Source organism: Lycium barbarum, chromosome 10 (assembly GCF_019175385.1).
Source record: "Lycium barbarum isolate Lr01 chromosome 10, ASM1917538v2, whole genome shotgun sequence".
Classification (NCBI taxonomy): Eukaryota; Viridiplantae; Streptophyta; class Magnoliopsida; order Solanales; family Solanaceae; genus Lycium; species Lycium barbarum.
Genome location: NC_083346.1, coordinates 20807233 through 20815781, shown reverse-complemented (window position 1 = coordinate 20815781; position 8549 = coordinate 20807233).

The following is an 8549-nucleotide window of genomic DNA, read 5'->3' as shown; positions in this document are numbered from 1 at the left end:
CCCCCCCCCTCCTTTCCCCCTCTTTCTCTCACTCTTCACATGTCCGCTTGGGTCGGGCAGCCTCCCTATTAGGCCTAAGGCCCAATAGGATAATTCTTTCAAAATCTGCCGAATACGAGAAACAAAGGGAAGCTAATATATATGTCTATGAAGGCCCAACCATGGTGGAAAATGGTTAAGGGGCTTGGTACACCCCAAACTTTGCTTGCTTTATTTTTTGCGATATGATATGTTTTATCTTCACATTTGTGTTTGTAAAACTCACAACATTATGGGAAACTAAATGGTTGGAACTAGACGTTTTAGGCAAACGGTACTTAAGCTGTTTAGTTTGACTTTAGGCCCCTTTGCGAATTTTCAAAAACCTATTTTTATTTTCTCACTTTCAAAAATAATTTCTAAAACAGTAGGCAAAACAGGTGTTTTTCTATAAGGAAATAAACTGGAAATAAAAATTCGTGTAGACGCTAGTACTTAAAAGATTTTCTATTGAGATCATTCACTAAAGTTTTTAGCACTAAAAGGGACATGTCTCTTTTCATGATAAAACCCAGTTTGTAAAAACTAGCGATAAAAAGGTCCTTAGTGTTGTGGTAAACTCGAAGACAAATCAAAAAAATGAGTATTGTGCTTTGCTCTTGAAAACTGTCATGATTTTTGATAAAACCAACAAAGAATCGGATTTTTGGACCACGGCCCATTAAACTATTACCAGACCAGATTTCAATTTCAAAGTTAGTCTTGAGATCATTTTTGAAAATAAAGAGTTAAGTTTTGAGCTAGAATTCGTCAACCTTTCATCTAAGAAGTCATTATCCTTCCTCCTTTAAAAGAGGTAATAACTGAGAGGTTTTTAGAAAATTTTACAACTTCCTTATCACTAACATCTATCCGAACCCACCCCCAGGCGTGTCCTATCCAATTTTATATCTTTAACACCTATTCAACTCCGCTAATTCCCTTACCGACTAAGCTTATAGATTCGACAAACTAGGCTTTGATGTACAACTCCCAGCAAATGCCCCACTGTGTGCTGAGCTGGCAGTAGCAATGTGACTCATGTTTAATAAACTGTGGAACTTTTATATTCCTAATCGATGTCGTACCTTTTTTTTAGTCTACTACCCTCATTCTCTCCCTATTTGCATTTACTCTATAAGTTATTCTATATCAAATTAAGGCTTCCACAATTCACAATGAAACTAAACAATTCAAGTGGCAGAAAGTGGATTAAATTATGACTATGCTACTTTTATTTTATAAAAGGAACTCTCAGTTGTTTTTCAATTTACATTGGCACAATAAATTCATTTTAAATACATGTGGACAATATAAATTAGTTAAATTATTTTGATCAAGTCACTTCAATAATGTTAGAAGTTAACCGAGAAGATGTTTTATAATAAAGTTATTTGGTCACTTGATACTTAATCTTAGCACTAATATTTACAAATTAATATTAATCATTAAGTAACATACTACAATAAAATTACACCATGTTTAATAATTGTGAAGAAATAACATATACTCCTATACAAAGTTGGATCAGCTGAATGTCTGATGCGATTGTATATTTACTTTGTCATATTTTGTTACATCAACAATATTAAATTCTTAATTTTAAATATAATAAGATTTATGAGAATTATTTTTGTCACTCCCTCCGATTTAAGTGGCCTTAGTTTCCTTTTGAAACTGAAAGTGTACGTGTGTTAATTTAGTAAGTTTTTAATTCAAACATCCTACATGATAAGTTTAAGATAATAATACTAAAATTAAAGAGATTTTGGACCATTAAACATGTTTAGTTTAAAATCACGAGATTCGAAAGTCTCTCTTTATTACTTACTAGTGAATTTATTCGCGCTTCGCTCGGTTGTAAAATACCATAGCTAATTTTTTACATAAATTTTTTTAAACATTTGAGTGCTTAAAATATTCTAAAGATTCTTTTAGTGTTCAACTCCAAATATATAGGATTTCATCGAGTTTTAAATTATTTTATTATTAATATATACTTAATTTTTACATTTTTTTTGTACTTGAATTGCCTAAGAGTCTTCGATCTTCTGAAGATACTTTTCGGATAGTTGAAACTACCCCGTTTATTTTTGTAAAAAAAAGTAATATATATCATTTAAAAAAGTTGAAGCTCTCTATGTGTGTATGTGTATAACATACATATTTTTTTCTTTGTCTATTTAAAATATATATAAGCTTATATGTTTACAAAAATAGAAGAAAATGCATCTTGGGTCGAACGTGTAGTTCGACTTGTCAGATATATGGGGTCATGTGCTATTTTCTCGTTCTCTTACCCGATATGCCCCGTTTCACACAAGAACGATACATTGAATCATAAAAAATTTGGAGCGTGAAGTGCAATTAGATACATTTTTTTAGGGGATTCATATTACTATTATCAATTAAAATAATTTATGGTTAGTTTGGTTGGACTAAAAAAATGAAATATCCAGGCTCCGTTTAGGAAAAAAAACAATGGGATTAGTAAGATATATATCTATGATTGATATTCATATTTTAAAATATAATTTTTTCTTTGTATTATCTATTTTTTCCTTAAGTAGAGAGTTAAATTTTATTTATTTCACAATTTTTTAATAGTATAAAAGCAACAATATAAAGAAGACCACATGAAAAAATGAATAAGCATAACCAATCCTTACTTTAGGCTCCAAAGTCATGGAATCAGTACGGATCCCTCCTCCAATATCAGTTTCTCAAGATAGTTCGAGGAACAAAAATTTAAGACATACAAGATTAAGTGATTCACAATAAGATTTAGGTAAAATATAACATATAATAAAGATGAGTGCACATACTAAAGAAACTACATGGTAGACATCTATAAATAAAAATGATAAACCTTTTGAAGTTCTCATTTGACATACATAAAAACCTCCAATATTTCTGCCATGTCCAATAGAGTTCCTTGAACATCATTTAGGCCCAAATTAGTTTCCCTAACATACTTACTGAAAACACTAAGTGCTTTATAACAATAATGGAGGGGAATGCCAAAAGATAAAGTAATAACAATATTAGAGACTCTTAAGCTTTCTGCATTGAAGAATACGAAAGATGGGTTAATTAAAATTGAAACAGTACTTCTTCATAAGTGAGACAAGTATAGAATTTATGGTTGGAATAGCTACTGCACTCCAATCGCTAATCAGCAACGCCATTCTTTTTCTTGATTTTGTAGAAAATTTTGTGTTTCTAAGCAGGTTATTAGAGAAATTTACTAAAGAGTTTTTGAGTTTTTAAAATATGTTGAATGAACAAATGAAAGATCAAAGGCCAAAAAAAAAAAAAAAGGATAAATAGATAAATAGAGTTTTTTTGCTATAGAGAGGTGTTACATCACCTTGTCTATGCCTAACTTTAATATACAATACAAAATCCTAATTCTGGAAAAATCTCTTCTCACGAGACTCCCTTTTCATTCTTGCAAGTACAATTCACTCACATGTAATCCAAATGATATTCCTACAAACATATTGATATTATTTCAATTAAATTCAACATAATAAAATAAAATTCTCAACAAATACTTCGAATATCATACAACAAAAGAAATACTCAAATGAAAAATACTTGAAATCTCTACCTGTGAAATTTTGGTCTTTTGCCACAAGATGAAGACTTCAAATGATTCTCGTGGTTCTGTATAATACATTGTCACTAAAAGCTCAATAATAATCATCAGAAATCAAAAATAAAAAACACCCATGAGAAGAAAAATCAAACAAAAACATGACGTCCAACATTCGATCAATTAAATATCGTAAAAAGGATGAGAGAAACATTAAGAGAAAAGAAATTATATTAAGATATATATATATATATATATATATATATATATATATATATATATATATATATATATAGAGAGAGAGAGAGAGAGAGAGAGAGAGAGAGAGAGAGAGAGAGAGAGAGAGAGAGAGAGAGAGAGAGATGTGTTACCTGGCTCAAGCAATTCACTGGATGACCATTGCTTTTAACATGCCGCATGAAGTAAAAAGCTGCATGAAGCAAATTAATTAGGAGGGTTACGTGCTGATTACTAATTAATTGGGAGGATTACGTGCTCATTATTTCCGCTGCTAGCTAACAGTCTGTGAATGTTACTACTACTAATATGTACCAATAAATGCTAATTATAGGGAAATAAATGCTAGTTGTTCCACTTGCTTTCAGAATGAGGAATAAACATTGATGTTTGACAGTAAGTGAATCGTTCAAACGTAGAAAATTTCTTAAACATTTTTAGCAGTTGAGAGGAAGAGGAAAAGGTGTGATTAATAGAATTAAGAGGTGTAATTAGAATTTTGAGAGTGAGTTTTGGCTATCTAATATATGATACATTAATTTAAAGTGAGAAAAAATTCAAAAATGGAGAAAAAAGATAAATAACATTCTAGGCGATAGAGAGGTGCCACATCACCTTGTCTATGCCTAGCTTTATATTATATATAGATTTATGCGCTTAGTCAAATTAAGACACTTAAAATTAAAACGGATGAAGGATTGGATTTGTACCCGGCCATCATGTGTAATGAAATGTAATATTCAATCTAAATAAATATAATATCATCAACCTTTATGTGAGATGAATGGAGTATTATATTTAAAATATATAAATAAATAAGTTTAAAATTTAATATTTAAAATATATTGAAATTTAATATTTAAAATAGTACACCTATTATAAAATTAATTTAAAATATATACGAGAGATAGAATTTGTATTAAAAATGATTTCGGTATATAGACCCCAGATATATAGATTCTCAATAAATAATCCATAACAAAATCGCAACAACAAATCTCCTATTAATTCCCTAGGTAATAAAACTCTTAGATAAATTCCAAGGAAATAATCCCAACTAAAATCGCAACAACAAAACCCCCAAGTGATACCCTAGGTAATAAATCCCTAGATAATCCTCAAGAAATAATCCCAGTTAAATCCGACAAAACCGATGCAAAAGAAACAAAAAAACAAAACCCAAGTAATTTCATAGGAAATAAAATTTTCGATAAATACCCAAGAAATAATTCCAACTAAAATCGCAGAAACCAGATTCCCAAGTAATTCCCGGTAATAAAATCCTCAAGTAAATCCCCATGAAATAATTCCTAGGTAAATCCGCAACAACAAAATCCCTAAGTAATTTCGTAGGTAACAAAATCCCCAGATAAGTCCCCAAAAAATATCCCCAGGTAAATCGGCAGCAACAAAATCCCTAAGTAATTCTCTAGGTAATAAATCCCCAAGTAAATCCCTAAGTAATAATCCCCAGGTAAATGCGCAAGTATTGCTACATGGGGAATTTCTTGCGAATTCACAAAGGAAATAGAATTTTCATATTTTTGATCTTTTACTTGCGGAATTACCTACAAAATGATACTTGGGGATTATTTTCCTCAAATAAATCCCCATGAAAATTTTTGGCACTAAACGGCGCCAAATTCACCTGTGGATTTACCTGGGGAAATTATATCCGCAGGTAAAAATAATAGAGTTTAGGGATTTTTAGATTTCCGCATGAACGTCTGCAGGAATTATCTGCAAAAAACTTTCTAGGTAAAATCCCCATGTAATTCGAGTTTTTCTAGTAGTGAGAATATTATGTAACACTCTTGACCCACATTCTGAATTTATATTATAAATGCACTACAAGAAAGAAGACATTTGACAACATTTTTTTTTTTTGTTGCCATAGAGAGGTTATTGTTGCAAAAAGTATTTTTGGCAAGAACATTTTTTTTGTTGTTGCATAAACTTTTCCCAACGGCTATTATTGCAATGACGTGCAACAACTTTTTTTAGTTGCCAAAAGTACTTTTTGCAACAATAGTCAATACTATATAGCACCAAAATTAACTTTTTGGCAACAAAAAAAAGTTCATTTTTAAAAGATTTATCATATATGCCAACAATAAAACTAAGTTGTTGCCAAATATTGACTTTTGCTAACTATATTATTTTGTTGCCAAAAGAGCTGCTTGCAATTTCTATACTTTCTTATAGTGATGGTATTTTGAATATGTTATTAAGTTGTTATAACTGTTTGTGACTTGTGTGGATGGTTAAAATTGAGTTTAGAGGGGTTCGGACTATGTATATGGGTCTAATATGGACTTAATTAATAAACTTCAGTGTAAAATAAATCTAGTGTAGCTGCAATCGTAGAACTTTGACCGCAATTTTGTATCAAACAAAGTGGAAAGGCAAAAGAAAATAATGACCTGCCGATTGTAAGGATTTGAGCCGCGCTCACATGATTTGGATGACCCAGCAAAGTTGCGATCGCATGCGAATATGCGATCACAATCAAGGTTGGCCAAGTCAAGGCGATTACTTTAATTTTCTGTGATAGCAGGAGCGCTCCTACAATAAAGGTGTTGTCTAGCCCAACCCTATAACAGAGTAATGTTGTGATCAGAGTCCTGAAAAGTATATGAGTATGAAGAGTTCATTTCTCTGGTCACTCTACTAATAATTATTATCTTAGAAAATCATTTTCTTTGCTGAAGGAAATTACTAGAATCAAGAAGAAATGTGATTTTATGAGATGATAACTATTAGTTGGGTGATCACTTGAGAAATTAACCCTGAGTATGAATACTGGGATTTTTTCTCATTTTCAACACTCTTTTGAATGATCATAGCTCGGGTTTGAGGGTGATTTCGTTCTAAATCAACATCTAATATTATATAAGGCCCCTACTTCTATTTTGAAGTTAAATATGTGAACGTACACATCATTTAGCCTTCAAATATTAGATCAAACTATAAAAGTTCACTAGTTTAGTCTAAAACTCCAAAATTGAAAATTTTGGGATTTGAATCTAATGAACATAGAGGACTATAATGGGCGAATAAGACTATGAGTAACCTACAAAGCGAGTAACCTAGAAAGCAATGGACTGGTTGATTTGTTGAGTTTGATTAGTTATACTTGGTCTTGTTTTTAACTCAAAACCCAAGTTTGGGTATTCACTTGTATGGGTGTATTTGCAACTATTTGTCACGACCCAAACTGGAGGGCCATGTCGGGCACCTGATTGTACTAGTCAAGCACCATCTGACATACATCTGTGACATCAACATAAACATAGGTGGGCCAGTAGGGCCATCATATGATACTCAATAGACTCATAAGGAAAACGTGTCTGTATTAAATAGTTTGAAAGACTCATCTATATGGATATGTTGAACATACTATATGAGCCAACAAGGCTGTCATGATCATCTGTGTGGAAATATATAAAACAACAGGACTAAACATTATCTGACTGTACATAACTTTTTACAAGCCTCTACTGGAAACATAACATAACTTGGCCGAGACAAGGCCCCGCCATACCCATGCATAAGTAATCATGCTGATCCCTGACATCTCCAAAACAAATGGAGTGCAACAATCTTAACCGCTGAGCTGACATCCTACTAGATGGATCACCAATCTGTATCTGCAGACCAGCGGGCATGAAATGCAGCCCCCACCAGGCAATAAGGGAGTCAGTATGAATAATGTACCGAGTATGTAAGACATATAAGAACATCAAGTACATAAGAAATATGAGAGACATCTGAATATCTGAATGCATCTGTGACTAACATCTGTAAATATCTACATAAATCTGTATAACTGAAAGTGCCTCTGAGGGCGTATGATATGCATAGGTCATAATATAACTGTCAGTGCTGTGGAACGTACAACCCGATCCATATCCCATATGTTAGTGCCGAGGAACGTACGGCCCTATCCATACATTATATAATAGTATCGAGGAACGTACGACCCGATCCATATATCATCATTATCACTGTGTACCAGCTGATCAGGTGGTAATGCGTATATAATGCCTATCCCTTTCCCCATACCCCATATACATATAATATACGCGAATATAATGCCTTCTGGTCATGGGTCAATGTGCATATGTATAAATAAATACAATGTATAAATAAGATGAATAACTAGAACTCTCGGAGTGACATAAAGTCGTGCTACCTTCGATAAATATATTTGAGCTAACATCATCAACATACACTATTAAACCTTGGTTGGTATATATTAACGGTCGTCAACTAATTCTTGATACTTTGTAATAGTAGTTTTAGTTTTTGATTAGGGGTAAGTTGAGACCTTATCCCCAGATGCTCATTTTGATAACTAGCATATTGTATGATTTGAGACCGGAAGGAATGTCTTGAAAACTAGTTCAGGATTATACTATTTATATGTTAGGATGAGCGCATACCTGTAAGCAAGTTCAGTTTTGTGAACTGGAGAGCTTTCAAATTATTTGACCTACATCTTACGATTTAACAAAATGCCAATTTGTTGCATGTTTCAGTATCAACTATATTTACATGTATTTTTTCATCAACTATAGTCATCAGCATGATCATGAAAGTTGCATGATTTATTTTAAATTGGGTAGCTGAGTCCTGACCATATCCTTGAGTAATATTGATGCATTGTTATGCATAGACTGAGCTGGTATCACTC